This window comes from Alligator sinensis, unplaced genomic scaffold, assembly GCF_000455745.1.
Source record: "Alligator sinensis unplaced genomic scaffold, ASM45574v1 scaffold434_1, whole genome shotgun sequence".
In the NCBI taxonomy this organism is placed as follows: Eukaryota; Metazoa; Chordata; order Crocodylia; family Alligatoridae; genus Alligator; species Alligator sinensis.
The window spans coordinates 669,648-684,855 of NW_005841994.1; the positions used below are offsets into that span (position 1 = coordinate 669,648).

General features: G+C 38.8%; 1 protein-coding gene across 1 annotated transcript in view; it reads right to left on the reverse strand.

The window, feature by feature from the left end:
• Positions 1-15,180, reverse strand: part of RNF38 (ring finger protein 38) — a 241,010-nt gene extending 225,830 nt beyond the window's left edge. The window contains exon 1 of the mRNA XM_025201434.1: positions 15,071-15,180. The gene's annotated coding sequence lies outside the window, so the exon portion shown is untranslated. The remainder of the gene's footprint in view (positions 1-15,070) is intronic.
• Positions 15,181-15,208: the final 28 nt, after the last annotated feature.

A 15,208-nucleotide genomic window follows, 5' to 3' on the forward strand; every position in this document is an offset into this window, starting at 1 on the left:
GTGTGTGTGTGTGTGTGTGTGTGTGTGTGTGTGTGTGTGTGTGTGTGTATACACACACTATGCTAAAATAATTATCCACAAAATGTGGGGGAGGGAGGAGCAGGGGAGGGGTCCACAGGCTCTTTGTCCTTTTTTATTTTGCTTCTTCACAACATAAAGAGAAGGCATACCTTTTTGTTCTGGTCATATTACATGGTAAAACTACCTGGAAAACATTATGGATAAAAGAAGAACTAGTAGGGCTTATTATACCATAGATATTGATCAGATGAAGATTGACTGTTCAAGAGGGGAACCAAATTTTGTATAAGAGTTGAGAGATGCAAGTTTGTGTGCATGCACATACTTCAACATACAGTACAGGCAGTCCTCAGACTTACAACACAATTGGTTCTTGAAAACTGCATCTTAAGTTGGAATGTCGTAAGTCGGAACCAATTTTCCCATAGCAACAATGTTATCAATGGGGGATTGGCTCCTTTACTACACTGGGCTGGTAAGTCTGTTGTGGTGGGGAGAGGGAAGGGGTGTGGCAAGGCAAATCAAACCCCCTGCAGCAAGGGAGGAATTGGGGCTGCGCCAAGCGCTGCCTAGCCAGGGCGAAGGGAGGCAACATCATCTGCATGGGGTGGGCGGGGCCAAGGCTGCACTCTGGACAGGCAGCACTGGGAGCAGGGGCTATGCCTTCCCATTGCTTGCCCAGCCAGGCCGGGGCAGGAGGGGCACAGGACAGAGCCACTACACTGCCTCCAGACAAGCGAGATGCAGCAGCAGGAGCCGCCCAACCCCCTCCCTACACCCCGGCTGGTCAACACTTGCCCAGACCCTGTCCCAAACCCTCCCTTGCTGTGGGGGCATTGATCTGTCCCGCCCCCCACCACTACAGACTTACCAGTTGGAGCCAGCTGTGCCCAGTGTCATAGAAGTTGAAACCGGCATAGGAACCTCGAAACAAGGTGTAAATTTATAAAGGTTGTAAGTGCCGTTCCTCTTTAGTTGAAAAGTCATAAGTTGAGGACTGCCTGTAAACCGTGACTAATTTAACATCCCAAGGGCAGTGCAAGTGATGGTAAACCATGCAGTAGTGAACAATTATTAGGAGTTAATAAAAGGAGTTAAACCACAGAAGGAGATGCACTAGTATGAACTGGAAAAATTATGAATTAAACCACAGTGCCGAATTATCCTGTTGGCAAATTAACCAGCATTCACTATTTGCCTGAGAGATATGGCAACATTCCTGCCACTCTGGGTTCAAATCATTCCTCCCTTGGAGGACTGAGTCAAATATACTGAATTACAGCAAAACAGGAAAGAGTAGATTTAACATTCCTGATATTTTTTTATTTAGTAGATTTCTACCCTGCGCTACCCAAAAGGCTCAGAACTGCATATCAAAGATTAAAAGCAAAACCAAAGACGACCCATGTTTTCCTTTGGGGGAAGAAAAATTCTCTCTCTACATGAGACAGCAGAAGCAAACGAAAAAGGGGAGAGGGCCTGAAATGCAATTCCATCTCCAGCCACACCTATGAGAAATTTTTAAAAACAAACAGCTACTTAAGTTGCATTCAAAATGTGCTGAAAAGTAAAAGCATGTGTTTCATTTTTACATGTAAAAAATAAAAATCCCTGGCCTCTCCAAAATGTAACTAATTTTGGCACCAGCCTTAAAAAAAGAAAAAGTCATACTTGACAGGTCTCTAAACAAGCCTGGTGTCACTGCCACTTCCAAATGCTACTACATTTCAGTTACATGCAATGCACTAGCTCTTCTTCATTAATTTATTTGATTCATATGCTGGCCTATCTAAAGAAGGTTCAGAGCAGCTTGCATTAAAACCCACAAGGTATGAAGCAAAACCTGACTTCCCAAACAATACACCAAAACCTTAAGTACTTTATCCCACAGCACCTACTCCCACTTCCCTGCCTCTCATTCCCTGTTCCAACCATGCTTCCCCACTCCTTCCCCATTCCCTGTTCCAACCATGCCTCCCCACGTTCCCAAACCTCCATTCGCATATGGGTTCTGTGCAGACAGAAACATTCTTTCCATTTTCCCACCTCTCCCTTTTGCAGACCTACTTCCACTCTTCTGCCTGCAACACAAGGGAGCCTTTGCCTCAGCCCTCCTCCTCCAACATTCCCCTGAAGACCCCCTTTTTCCTAGAGGGGTTGTGACTGTCCCTTCTCAAAAACAAAAAATCCCCACCCCCAACACACCAAAAAACAGATCATTTAACAGATAACAATGCTCCTCCCACCTCCCCTCTGCCCTTGTCAAAGGGCAACACCAAATACACCACCATGAACAGTGCGGGCCCACAAGCGCCCAACCCCAGGCTTATCTTTGGCCTGATGCTGAAGGCAAGGTGGCCATTCTTCCAATTTTTTTAAGTGTTTACTTACTTTCTTCCCTAATCTCTTTTAGTCACTACACTGGGTTAATGGCATGTGTGTAATATAAACATCCAAATAGCACTGTTTTGCCACCTTTGCATACTTGGATTAAATTTATTCCAAATCCCTTCCTTCAACAGGAGCAGCCAGGAAACGAAAAACCCTTTTGTAACATTTGCTCAAGATACAGAGCCCATACTTTTATTATACTTCACTTAGTGCTGGCAATGATCTCATGAGCAGAGAAGGTACTGATCCTATTTTGTCATGTCATAACCAATCAGCAAATTAAAAGGTGCAAACTGAATAGAATGTGATACAAAAAAATTCCACCTGAAGTCACAGACTGCAGAATTGAAGTCACAGTGACTGCAGAATTGAATCCAGTGGCTTTTTTTCTTCACACTTTAGACTGTGTAAATCATTTGGAACAGCTATGTAATGTTGGACTACTGCAACCATTCCCTTTGGAGCAAGAAGATGCTTTTACAAAATTACAGCACAAAATAGGATTTTCTAATACATGCTTCTTTAAGTGGTCTCTATTCCATGCTTTATGCTACCTTCCATTCCAGCTCCAAACACACCATGGTAAGTGAGTTTCTCACCATGACCATCTGTTCAAAATAAACCTGTATCAGGAACATAAAGTCAGAGACTAAAAATGTATTCACTTGTCCCAGGGAGCATTCAGATATCATGATTTTCTGAAGAGTCATTCTGGAATGAAGTGACAGTGTCCAAATACTAGAATGTTGGGTAGATAAGTGATGTGCCCCCTGCCCCCAATGGACCATTATTCAGTTTGTTATTATATTTTAACACTCCACGCCTCTATTTCTTTGAATAAGATGTACCCAAGTTCTCTGACTTCCAAGTAAAAGAACAAAATATCAAATTAGACACATTTACAAGGATGCAACCTGTAGGGTGGAGGTTTTCACTTATTTTCTTCTTACTTGAGTTCAACATGCTTGCCATTTTTAGAAAAACAAATTTAATTTGAAATAGCCCGTTACAGTTGAAGGAATATATGGTGCGTGTGTGGGTGCATGTGTGTGCGCAAAATCACAGCAGCAGATTTCCAGTTAAAAATGGGTGCCATCAGGATTCTAAAATACTAGAACACTTGTAGTAAAAAGCAAAGCTCAATTTTGCAAAAAAGCCACCAGCCCCAATTAAAAAGGAAAAAAAAATGCCACAAATTATTATTTTTTTAACCAAATCGCCTACTTTATATAATTATCAATAGAAAGTGAATATTTAAGATTAACTCCTTTCATTTTAAGAATTTCCTGTTGAACCCTCCCTCATTAAATGACCAGAATACAATTTACTGTTGATGTGTCATTCTGGTTGACAAACTACAGCTGGAGGAAGAAGATTAATATTCCTACTGGATAGTCTCTATTTATGAATACCTACAACAACAATACAACAGCAGCAACCTTTGACTTCTATCCAAATACAATACTTCAATTGTCCCCACTACTGTAGTGCCTCAGAGTGCCTCAGTCACAAATGTGTCTATCCTCACAGCACCTCAGTGAGGTAGGACATTAAAAATGGACAACAAACCTGGAGACACTATAGCAAATCTGTACTATAACAGGGAAAATTAATGTCTCTCAAATCCTAGGCTAGAGCCCCAAACATGGAGTCAGCCTTCCTCCATAACAAGGCCAATAGTGTGCAAAATAGAACAATATATAAAACAGATTAGGATAACACATTTAGTGGTATTTAAACAATGGCTGCTTACTATTAGCAGGCTCAGTCTCCTGCTCTAACCACCCTTTACACAACACTCACAAGGTCAGAAAACCTGTGCAGATAGAAAAGTGATCAGGGGATGCTGACTCTAGTAGTGGGGCTGGCTCATTCCCTGCCTGCCATAAAAACCAAATTCTGAAAGAAGTGGGTTCTTAGAGCAGTTAAAAAGAACTGCTCGTAATTCATGCAAATAAGGCTCCTGAGATGCAATTTTTAGCTTTATCCAGATTAGATTTTCAAGGTTTCTTTCATATCTACAAATGAAAAAACAAAAAGGAATCATATAAAAAAGTGTTGTTGTAATCTGCTGGTATTGAAAAAAAGTAAATGCTATTTTATGAAATACTTCTTATTCCACGGATGATCTACAATTCCTGAACCAGCCTTTCCTCATAAGATCTACCTTCAGTATCTGAGAACACTTTAATGGGCCAGGATGCTAGTCTCATGCTTTTAATAGCACATCTGAACAGACAGTAAAAAATTATTTCATATAGGAGAAGACCAGATCCTAAATACAATTGCTTTCAAAAGAGCCTACCCTTGTCCCTGGCAATGATGAGTTAACAGAAACACTGGTTAGTGTAGGTGCTGCATAAAAGCAGCTGCTGCAGGAAAAAATAAATTTTGCCTGAGAGAAGTCCATTGAACCCAGAACCGTATATGAAACCCTGAGCCAGGGAACATCTGTGAGCTACATTTTCATGTTTGTTTGTTTGTTTTTAATCTGCTACTCTGAGACCAAAAAATAAAAATCTCTTTAGGAAAAAAAATCTAACTAGTTGATCCTGTAGTTTCTATGATGTACTGCCTCCAACAAGCTTACCATCCTTTGAATTAAGGCCCACAAGACTTATGATGGAAACCAAGAATCCTCATGTTATATTACAACATGATTAAGAGTATCCCTGTAAGTATATCTGAAACAAGAAGCATCTTCAAAATGACCTTTAATAACATTTCCTCTTTCCTTCTAAGAATCAATACACCCTATACAAGAGACATGCTCCTGCACATATTTATGCACAATTAAAATGTTTTCCCTACCATGTAACACGTGGGAGGATAATACAGGTATAAGAGAGTATAAAAAACAAACAAAAAAAGAAAATATTTTCCATGGATTTTCCCCCCCATTTTTTCCCCAAATAGCTCTACTAGGCAATAGTGGCCAGGGGTGGGGGGTTAGGACAAAAAACAATGGACAATATTTTTTCCACATTTACTTATATGTTGATACTTTGGATCTTACCCTATTGTGCTACATTTTCATCATAAATTTGAATATTACTGTAACAGACTTTTGACATACAACTTTCCTGCATAATTAAGATTTTTGCTCTCCCCATCTCACACAAAGTACTGAAGCATCCATCTCCATCAACATAACTTAACAATCAAGTAAATTATTCGCAATACCTGCTATCAGATCGTTCTGTAAACACTTGCTACAAAATGAAAACCTTGCTCTAAAACATACATATACGTTGTATAACATACATACAGTAACCATGAAGGGCCATGTGTTCCAATGGCTTGAGCCAAGAAATATAGGAACTTACTGCAAAACCAGCATCCAAATTCCACGCACAAACCATAGCTTCCTGTTTGGCTTACTGCCGTACCAATTTACAGCAGAAAAAAAAAAGTGATGCCATATAGGAGATCCACAGAAAATCTGCCAATTCCAAAAAGGGGCAGTAGGTCTGATTTAGCTTTTGCTTTACTCCTCCCCCACAAAACGTACTAAAAATGTTAGCATGTGGGAGGGGGAAAAATATAGCTCTGATCCTGCAAACATTTGCAATGTTCTTAACTAAGTCAACAGAACTACTCCCATGCCTAAAGTAATAAAACCTTCACACAAGCAGGACCTAAGCCGATAGTAAATTTATGCTCAAAACTGCAATAACGTATTACTGCCACACTACACACATCTCAGTGAACAGCCATATTACACAGGGCAAACTTGAAACTGTGATGAGGGAGCACGTACTTCACCTGACACTCCCCGTTGTGGTCACTTGGGGCAGATTCTGTATCTCAGGATGTAAATACAGGCTCCTTGATTTAGCTAGAACTAATATATTAATCTTCAGCAATTGTTCTGATACATAAACATCACTGGTTACATAAGCATCCCCTCCTCAGCCACACTGATTTGGCAAGCTGGCGGGGAGGGGACAACACAAAATATATTTTATACTTACCTGTATATACTTGCACCTTACTTGATACTACATAGGCATACATCCGATTTTAAGAAAGAAGCAATTCCTTTCTTTTTGCTCTTTGCTAGTAAATAATAAATACTCTAATAAATACCTAGTCCCATTCAATATTGTGGGCCTGCAATGGAATATGCTATTGTTATGCATTATCAACACAGGGAGAAGAGCTGACAAAGAACAGAAATCTTATATGTATACACTTAAAATGTGTGCTATTAGAAAAAAGCATTATTGGCTTAAGTCTCCTTTTAGTTTGTTTTCTCCTTGGAATTCTCCCATGCAACTGCTTCATTTATGAGATTTCAAAATCTCAGTACAACTGCAAGTTAAATATTAAGCAAAAACAGTCCAAACACTACCATTAGGCAAGATCAATCTATGAAAGCGTTCCAACGTGTCTTTTCACATCAAAAAAGGAAGGGTCACAATAAGACTGCTTCAACTACTAAACTTAGTGATGATGAACATGTCAAGTGATTTTTGTTTAGATGCAGAAGGCTAACCACTAGGGACAAAATTAGGGATATGCATACCATGAGTATATAGGTGGCAGAGTAGTTTGAAAGATCTCCTCTTATAATGGAGTGAGAGAGGCCACAACTGAGATATGGAGAACAGCTAATAGGCTGAGCCTCAGTCAAACATGACTCTGGCAGTACCAGCAACCTAAGTTCTGGCAAATGGGTTTCAACCCCTTCAACTGAGAAAGAGCAGAGAAGGAATATCTTAAGAATGAACATATACAGCATGTATGGCGCATTTCAGATTTTGAGAAAATAAAAAACACAATTTGCATGCTTAAAACATTTCTCAAAAAAACCCAGTTACTTTGTCACTTCAAAACAACTTTCCCCAATCACCTCCTAAATACAGCAAAGTATGGATTCTTCATTCTACGTTATGTCAAGTTTTAAAAGAAAACTGTATCTTAAGTAAAGGGAAAAAAAGCAACTAGTATTTTTTTCTCAGCAATGGAAAGTGTCCACATTTAGGTACTTCCCAGAACCAAAAAGATATTTATTATACCTCACACAGACAAGAAAACAAAATACTTCAAACCTAGAATGAAATATTTCAACAAAAAAGCAGGGGAAATAAAAAGCAACTGAAAAAATAAGATGAGAATGAAAGTGTCACCTTATTATCATATTACAACACAGGTATGAGGTTTGCAATCATCTGTAATAGAATTCATCTACAGTAAAATTTTGCCACTTTATAATACTGTGTATACTCTTGTTATGTGTCCCCCTCCCCCCCCTTCCATGTTCTACATCTCTTTCAGATTGGATAACTGCATATTTCACTGGCCTTTTAGTCGAGGCCCTCTCCATCTAAACTTCTCTGTTATATCAGAAGTCACTTAAGAGACCACCTATAACTCTGACCCCTCAGAATTTTCTTTTTTAAAAGGCTTAAGTAAAGGTTGCAATGACATTTGATGAGACAAAATAACCCCCTCCCCCATCTTTCATACAGACCATTAATTAAATTGAATTTGTATACATAAGGCCCTCGTTTTGGGTGAAGAAGGGGTTGTTTAGGCAGGAAAACTAAATATAAGAAAGATAAAAGTGGTAACAACCAAGTACAGTTTTTGAAGAATTTATAGGCTCACAGACATGCTTATTTGTACTTTTGTTAAAGCATTTTTGCATTGTTTCAGTGACAAGACCATCTTACACCTTAAGAACGTATAAATACAGAGACCTTTTCCATATTTCTTGTCCTACCTGTCAGAAAACACAACCTATATATAAAACCAGGAAAAATACAAAACCCTCAGCTTATTTTCTTAACTAATTTTAAACTAAACAGCATGTGCAAAGTACATCTCACTATTTTCATACCTATCTTGTTGCATGTACTGGGGGATCATTGTTTCAAATGTATAAACACATATACAGAAAAGTTTTACAACCTGAACTAAGCTACAGAATCTAACCATGATTATCCAGTTAGAATGGGAAGCTCTGGATACTGAATTATTAAATTCAGCCAATCAACTGATTTCTGCGTAGTATTAGACACCAAATGGACATGACCATGTTTCAGGTAGATGCATTTTGTTTAGCTGGATGGGTACTTTATACTGAGTTTTTTTAAATGGAACGGAAGTGGAAAGGTGGCACGGAAGTGGAAAGGGATCTTGGAGTCCTAGTGGACTCCAAGATGAACATGAGTCGGCAGTGTGACGAAGCCATCAAAAAAGCCAATGGCACTTTATCGTGCATCAGCAGATGCATGACGAATAGGTCCAAGGAGGTGATACTTCCCCTCTATCGGGCGCTGGTCAGACCGCAGTTGGAGTACTGCGTGCAATTCTGGGCGCCGCACTTCAAGAGGGATGCGGATAACCTGGAGAGGGTTCAGAGAAGGGCCACTCGTATGGTCAAGGGCCTACAGACCAAGCCCTACGAGGAGAGACTAGAGAAACTGGATCTATTCAGCCTCCGCAAGAGAAGGTTGAGAGGCGACCTTGTGGCTGCCTATAAGTTCATCACGGGGACACAGCAGGGAATTGGTGAGGTTTTATTCACCAAGGCGCCCCCAGGAGTTACAAGAAATAATGGCCACAAGCTAGCAGAGAGCAGATTTAGATTGGACATTAGGAAGAACTTCTTCACAGTTCGAGTGGCCAGGGTCTGGAACGGGCTCCCAAGGGAGGTGGTGCTCTCCCCTACCCTGGGGGTCTTCAAGAGGAGGTTGGTTTATCTATAGCCATCCCTCTTTCCTGCTTACGCAGGGGGTCAGACTCGATGATCTATTGAGGTCCCTTCCGACTCTAACATCTATGAATCTGTGAATCTAAATTACCTGTTAGTGGTAACATTACTGCATTTTCAACTGCTACAGAACTTGACATTTATTAACTCAAAAAAGACGCATCCTATTCATAAATACTAAAAAAAAATTAGGTCTGATACCTCCTTCTATTTACACATGGCTACATCAGGATTAACTCTTAAAGTCAGAAAGGTAAGATAAGGGAAGACCACAGGAGGATAGAGGCAGGCCTGTTTCATTTTGCAGGCCCTTCTGTAACAGTTCCCCAATGAAGAGAATTACATGAATTAACACAAATGCATAAGTCCACTTTAATTTGTTCTCCATGTTTTACAGTTTACCAGCTTCATGTTATAGCTGAGAAAATAGAGGTTTTGTATCAATCAAAATGACCTCCTTCCTATGCCACAGCCCTATACTATACCTGGGTAAGGATAACACTACCCCCAAAGAAACTGGCCCTATAACTGGGGCTAATCCCAAGAAGTCAGTCAGCTCCTATTTAAATCATTAGGTATTGAGGGCAGTCAGCATCTTCCTGGATTAGAACTTCAATATAATTTATGAAGCAGTATAAATTGATGTTGAGCACACACACAGTTGAAAGTTAGACCTTTTTCTCTTCCCCTCCTTTTATTAAATTAAAGTATGCCCTTTAGGGAGAGAAAATTATTTTGTTAGTTATGTTCATTCCCCTACAAATATTCAGACTATTCCAGTAAACAATACCATGGCTCATGTTACAAGGTATGTCTAAAAGTAAAAGGGTCTCCATGGTTATATGCCTTACAGTCTAAAATTATACATATTCCTTGAACAGGTCACCAGACTAACAACATTGGCAAAGAGTCTGACAAATGCCAGCAGTAACCAATTCAAATGAATGCCAACACTTCAATACTGTTCCTTTTAAACAATGTAAGTCATGGAAACATTGTAGGCCAGAAATAAGCTGTGTAACATTAACTTTTCCAGTTTGCCTGCACATATTTTTATTAATATGAATATTTCACTCCATCAATTAGCTTATCAAGCTAAAGAAGCTACATAGAAGGAGACTTACACAGGCAAGTGAATGTTATCTGGCTATGATTAGTTATTATAAAAAGAAACAAACAAACAAGGGGGTCCAAACAAATATATACTTTTCCCAAAGAAATCCCCAGAAGCATGCATCTACATTTCATTATGGTGGAAATTAACCTTTTAAAAAGGGAGAAGGACTCCATATATTTAAGGAAGTTAATAATGCATGAAATTAATTCTGGTGAAGGACTGTTGGTAAAAACCCAAAATAAAAATCCTTAATTTTTGGTTACCAAAGAGAGACTTTTTCCAAGGTTTTCACTAGTTCAGAAGTAACAAAAGGTAATTATAATTTAGCATCCAAGCTAGACAATGAGTCCCTCAAAATGATGCACAATTACATACTATGGATTAACAACTTTATGTAAGTTCTCAACATTATACGCCATCAAATAACACCTACTGCATGTAAAAATTCTACATTTGAATCAAATCCCTAACAAAGGAGCAATTCTATGGGTTTTTTTAATCCAAAGCAATCAAAGCCCTTGAAAACTGTCCAAGGATTGAATGTGCTTCATTTATTATTACTAAGGAGATATCCTTGCATCTTGCTCTATTTAAGAGGGCCATAAAGCTAAGAGAAGACCGTTGTAACGTAAGTCAGAGGACCCACGTCTCACAGCACACAAGATTTAAGCATGACATTCACCATAAAACCACAATAACTCCTTTTCCTCCAATTCAAGAATAGAACAATATATATTCCGCACAGATAACTGCTCAGGACATTAAAAAAAAAAAAATCACTTACCAATCAGAAATTTTAGTAAATTAAAACTGTTTAACATATGCTGCATTGGGCAAAAATAAAATTAAATAAAAATCACTGTGAATTCTGCTTTCCACTGCATTTGATGGGCATAATGGCAATATCCTTAGAAGCAAGTCCATCCCTTCACAGCCTGCAGTTTTGCATATGTTTGGGAACTGTCACTGATCCTCTGATCAGCAGTTTCAATTCCTCCAAACTAAAATACTTAGCAGCTACTTAGTTATCTGCCTAAATAAGTATCTCCTACTACCTCACATATGAAATTGATATTCCTTATGAAAAATATTTTTAGCGGCTGTTCTGCCTAAATAGAAAAAAAAACCAAGCCTAAACACTACAAAAACAGTGTTAACAGATCTTAGCAAGTTACTAGGAGTCATGTAAGCAAACTTAGCTTTTGGCCAACTCATTTAAGAGAAAAACTGCTTTTGCAATTCTCAGTACACTTATCATTGAAGCACAAATCTAACACTATGCTATTTTAAGGTTCTCTCTCCTTCCCAAATATTACAAGAACAAAAATATTTTAGATAGGATCTTAGTAATAAAGGTGAAAAGGAACACATTTTCCCATTACAACCATACCACCCCACCCAATTGGCAACCATGACTCTAAGCTGTTCTCATTTTCACTTAGAAGATATGCATACAATGACAGACATAAAACCCTTCCCTCTAACTCAGTCTTAAAATGCCTCTTAAGATCAGAATCAATTTCCTGGATACAAATAAATATTAGTTTTTCAGCACTGTTTTCTATTCCAGTATTCCTTTACTAATTTGACAATCATAAGCAAAGTCTTTCATATATTGGTATGTGTATTTGAGAGAGAGGGGAATAGGAGATGGGGAGAACTTCCCTTTCCCCCCCTTCCTCCGTCCCCCCATGTGAAAGATGTCATACACCAAACCTTTTCCTTCTAGGGAAAAAAAAAACCCCTCATTAGTTAACAGCTGCCAGAAAATCTAATTTAGTCTGTCAAATATGGTAAGTTTTCTTAACATTTGAAAAATATGAACTGGTACTTAGAATTCAAAGAGAAACTATATTAAAAGATCAACTGAAAAACAATTACTTTCAGGCAGGGGATGATAATTCAACTACATCAAAGCAGCCTAACATAGGCACCAATTTTTCAAACACTTAGGTATATCATTTTCTATCATGGTAGCAAAGCTCACGGTGTGACTAAAAGTTAGGAGCACTCAAGTTCTAATGAAAAAATTGATCAATCATAACTGCACAGGTATTTCTGAGGACTATAACTCCTATTAGACATTTAAATGGGATGGCCAGATTTTAAAAAGTACCAACATCAAAACCACATTTTTTGCCCTGGGAAAACAATAGCAAAGTATGAATTACACCTCCCAACTTGGGGCTGTAAAACTATAGTGCATTCTTAACCCTGAAATTGAAATAGCAGTTCAGAATAGTTCCGTTTTTTAGAAGAGACAGTTCAAAAATTACTTTCAAGAATATAGCTAAATGAATATTTAACAGTTGCTGTATCTGGAGCACTTCTTATAATCTGGGCATTTTATTTACATGCCAAATAGGAACTAGACTCTTTTGAAAAAAATCTGGTCATAACAGTTCTAAACACCATTCTAAATACAGCATAAATGATACAAGTTTTCCTCATTACAACAACGCTAAAATGTAGCTGAAATGCCAAATCTTTGAAAGGTTTGGACTACTAAACACCAGACTTCTGAACCAACCAGAACAGACCTCCCCTTCTCAAACACATAAGGATAGAAAGTAAACGTACTCTGCCTAATTCAATGAAAGCACTTTGGTATGTAGTTACAAGGACTATGATGAACTAAACAAGACAACCAGAAGGATTCTATTTCTTTTCTGTGCCCAAGACATTTCAAGTCACAGGAAGTATGCACTACAATTACAAGTTTTTCATTCTTAGCAACCTACTATTTATATTGTTGAAAGTGTAGAGGCATATGGTGCAGATTTCTGAAAGGTAATGTGTTGGGGTTTTTTTTGCTTAAATGAGTAGTTAATTTCTTTAAAAAACAAAGCAAAAATAGAGGGGAAAGAAATTGTAGCTTTAGGTATGATACTCATTCCTGACGTGCTCTACCAATTTTTGTACTTTTACAAACCTTTTCCTATGAAATATAAATCTTCCCTTTTGAATGGATGATTCACAGACACACAAGGAAGACTGGCTATAAGCAATGCACTCTCAATAAAACTAAAAATCTTTTCTGAGATGTTAAAAGAAATATGACTTTAAATCAATGGCCTGTAGTACATTCCCAAGCGCAAATTCCAGTAGAATGTAGTTAATCCAGCTGTTTATAAAACACATGCATTTCATTATGAAGTAAACTTTATCCCAGTATAAACATCCATAACTCTGAATTTTGCAAGTTACCAAGAATACACCCCACCCCCCCCCAGGGCTTCAGTGTAGCTAAAAGAAAAAGGATGATCTAAGGGACCATTTAAAAGTAGCTTATTTCCCATGTTCCAAGCATCACGAAATATCTTTCATTCTTTGCTACTTTCCCTGCACAACTTCACAATCAGACAATCCAGTTGCTATTGCCATCCATAACTGGAAAAAAAATAATCTGAAAACAGAAATCATTTTAGGCCCAATCCTCCAAACACATGCTTAACATTTAACTACATGACAAGCCCTGGGCACTCAATGAAACCACTCTAGTGTTTAATGATAAGCACATGCTTAGTTATCATTAAGAGGTTGCAGGGGAGAGGCCTTAACATCTTAGTATCAAAATAAAAGTGAAGTGAGCAGCCAAAAGCTGTTGCTCAATGGGGTAATAATGTGTAACCATTTTTAACAGGAAACAGACCCAACACTTTTTAGGAGTCAAGTGTCAAATACCCAACATAACATGGTAATTAAGAAGGCAAATGGCATTTCCAAGAGTAAGCATTTCTAAACATCCTGGCTACCAATATATATTAAGAACTTGAATACTCTTTCATTTTTAAATCATTACTGGTTAAGGAGAGGAAAAGATGATACAAAGCACAGGCTAATATGTAATATGCAGACATAATAGCCCCCACTCCTATGTTTTCAGAATTTAAAAGTTTCTAAATGACCATCGGTTTCTTGACAATATTATTACTGAATAAAAATCAGAACTGTCTCTATGACAATGGAATTAATTGATGTTCCAACACCAAGACAAAAAACCTGGGGGACAGAAAAATCACGGTAGACACAGATTCTCATTAAGGAGACTGAATAAAAAAGTCCATCATATGTGGACTGGTCAACTATATGGTGTTGCTACAAGCAGGTCAGCTTTATTACTTGTTTATTTACCACAGAAGTAATGAACTGGCCATGAACAAATCGCAATCACAGAACCTCATCTTACCACCCTGTTTAACTGATAACCTGTAAAATTATTCTGGTCAAAGATAAAAGGGCATGGGATTCTTAAACTGGACAAAACAACCACACAACCAGATCCTGTATGAGGGTATGTTCCTATTAAAAGCCTGGGTAGGTTAAAAAAGAAACTAGAAATGCTAGGTAAATTCCAAGGACCTTCTATATACCCATAAGACAGTAGTTATAAACTGGGAAATCTGTAAACAGCAGCTACTATATTAGTAATTATTACATAAAGACCAGACCTACCATCTCCACATTAACTACGGTGTCTGTTCCACAGCGACAACATTTATAATGCCACAGCTGACACCAAGACGAAAAAGCGCCCGAACCATCTGAAAAGATGGGACAGTTTTATCTGCTCACACGCTAACGCGGGGAGTACACCACCTCTAGGGTGGCAGGGGCTGTGTCCCACCGGACCCCGTCAAGCAGAGAAGAACGGGAGCAGCTTCACTGCAGCAGCACAAAGACAGGGAACAAATGCTTACAGGGGCGCGAGGGAGGTGTCCCCTCCCCGGGGCCCCGCGGATTCCACAAATCCTTGATCCCGGCCAATCTATTTCTCTCTCTCTGATGCACTTAAAAGTTTCAGCTGTTCTGAAAGTTACCAGGAGGTGCGAACTTGAATGAAGCCACAAGGAGCTGGAGCTGATTGACTTTGTTGTGCCGGCTCGGCACGGCTCCCACCGACTCGTTCCCTTGCACACCTGACACCGCTGCTCCCAGGTAGGTCCCTCCAGGGCACC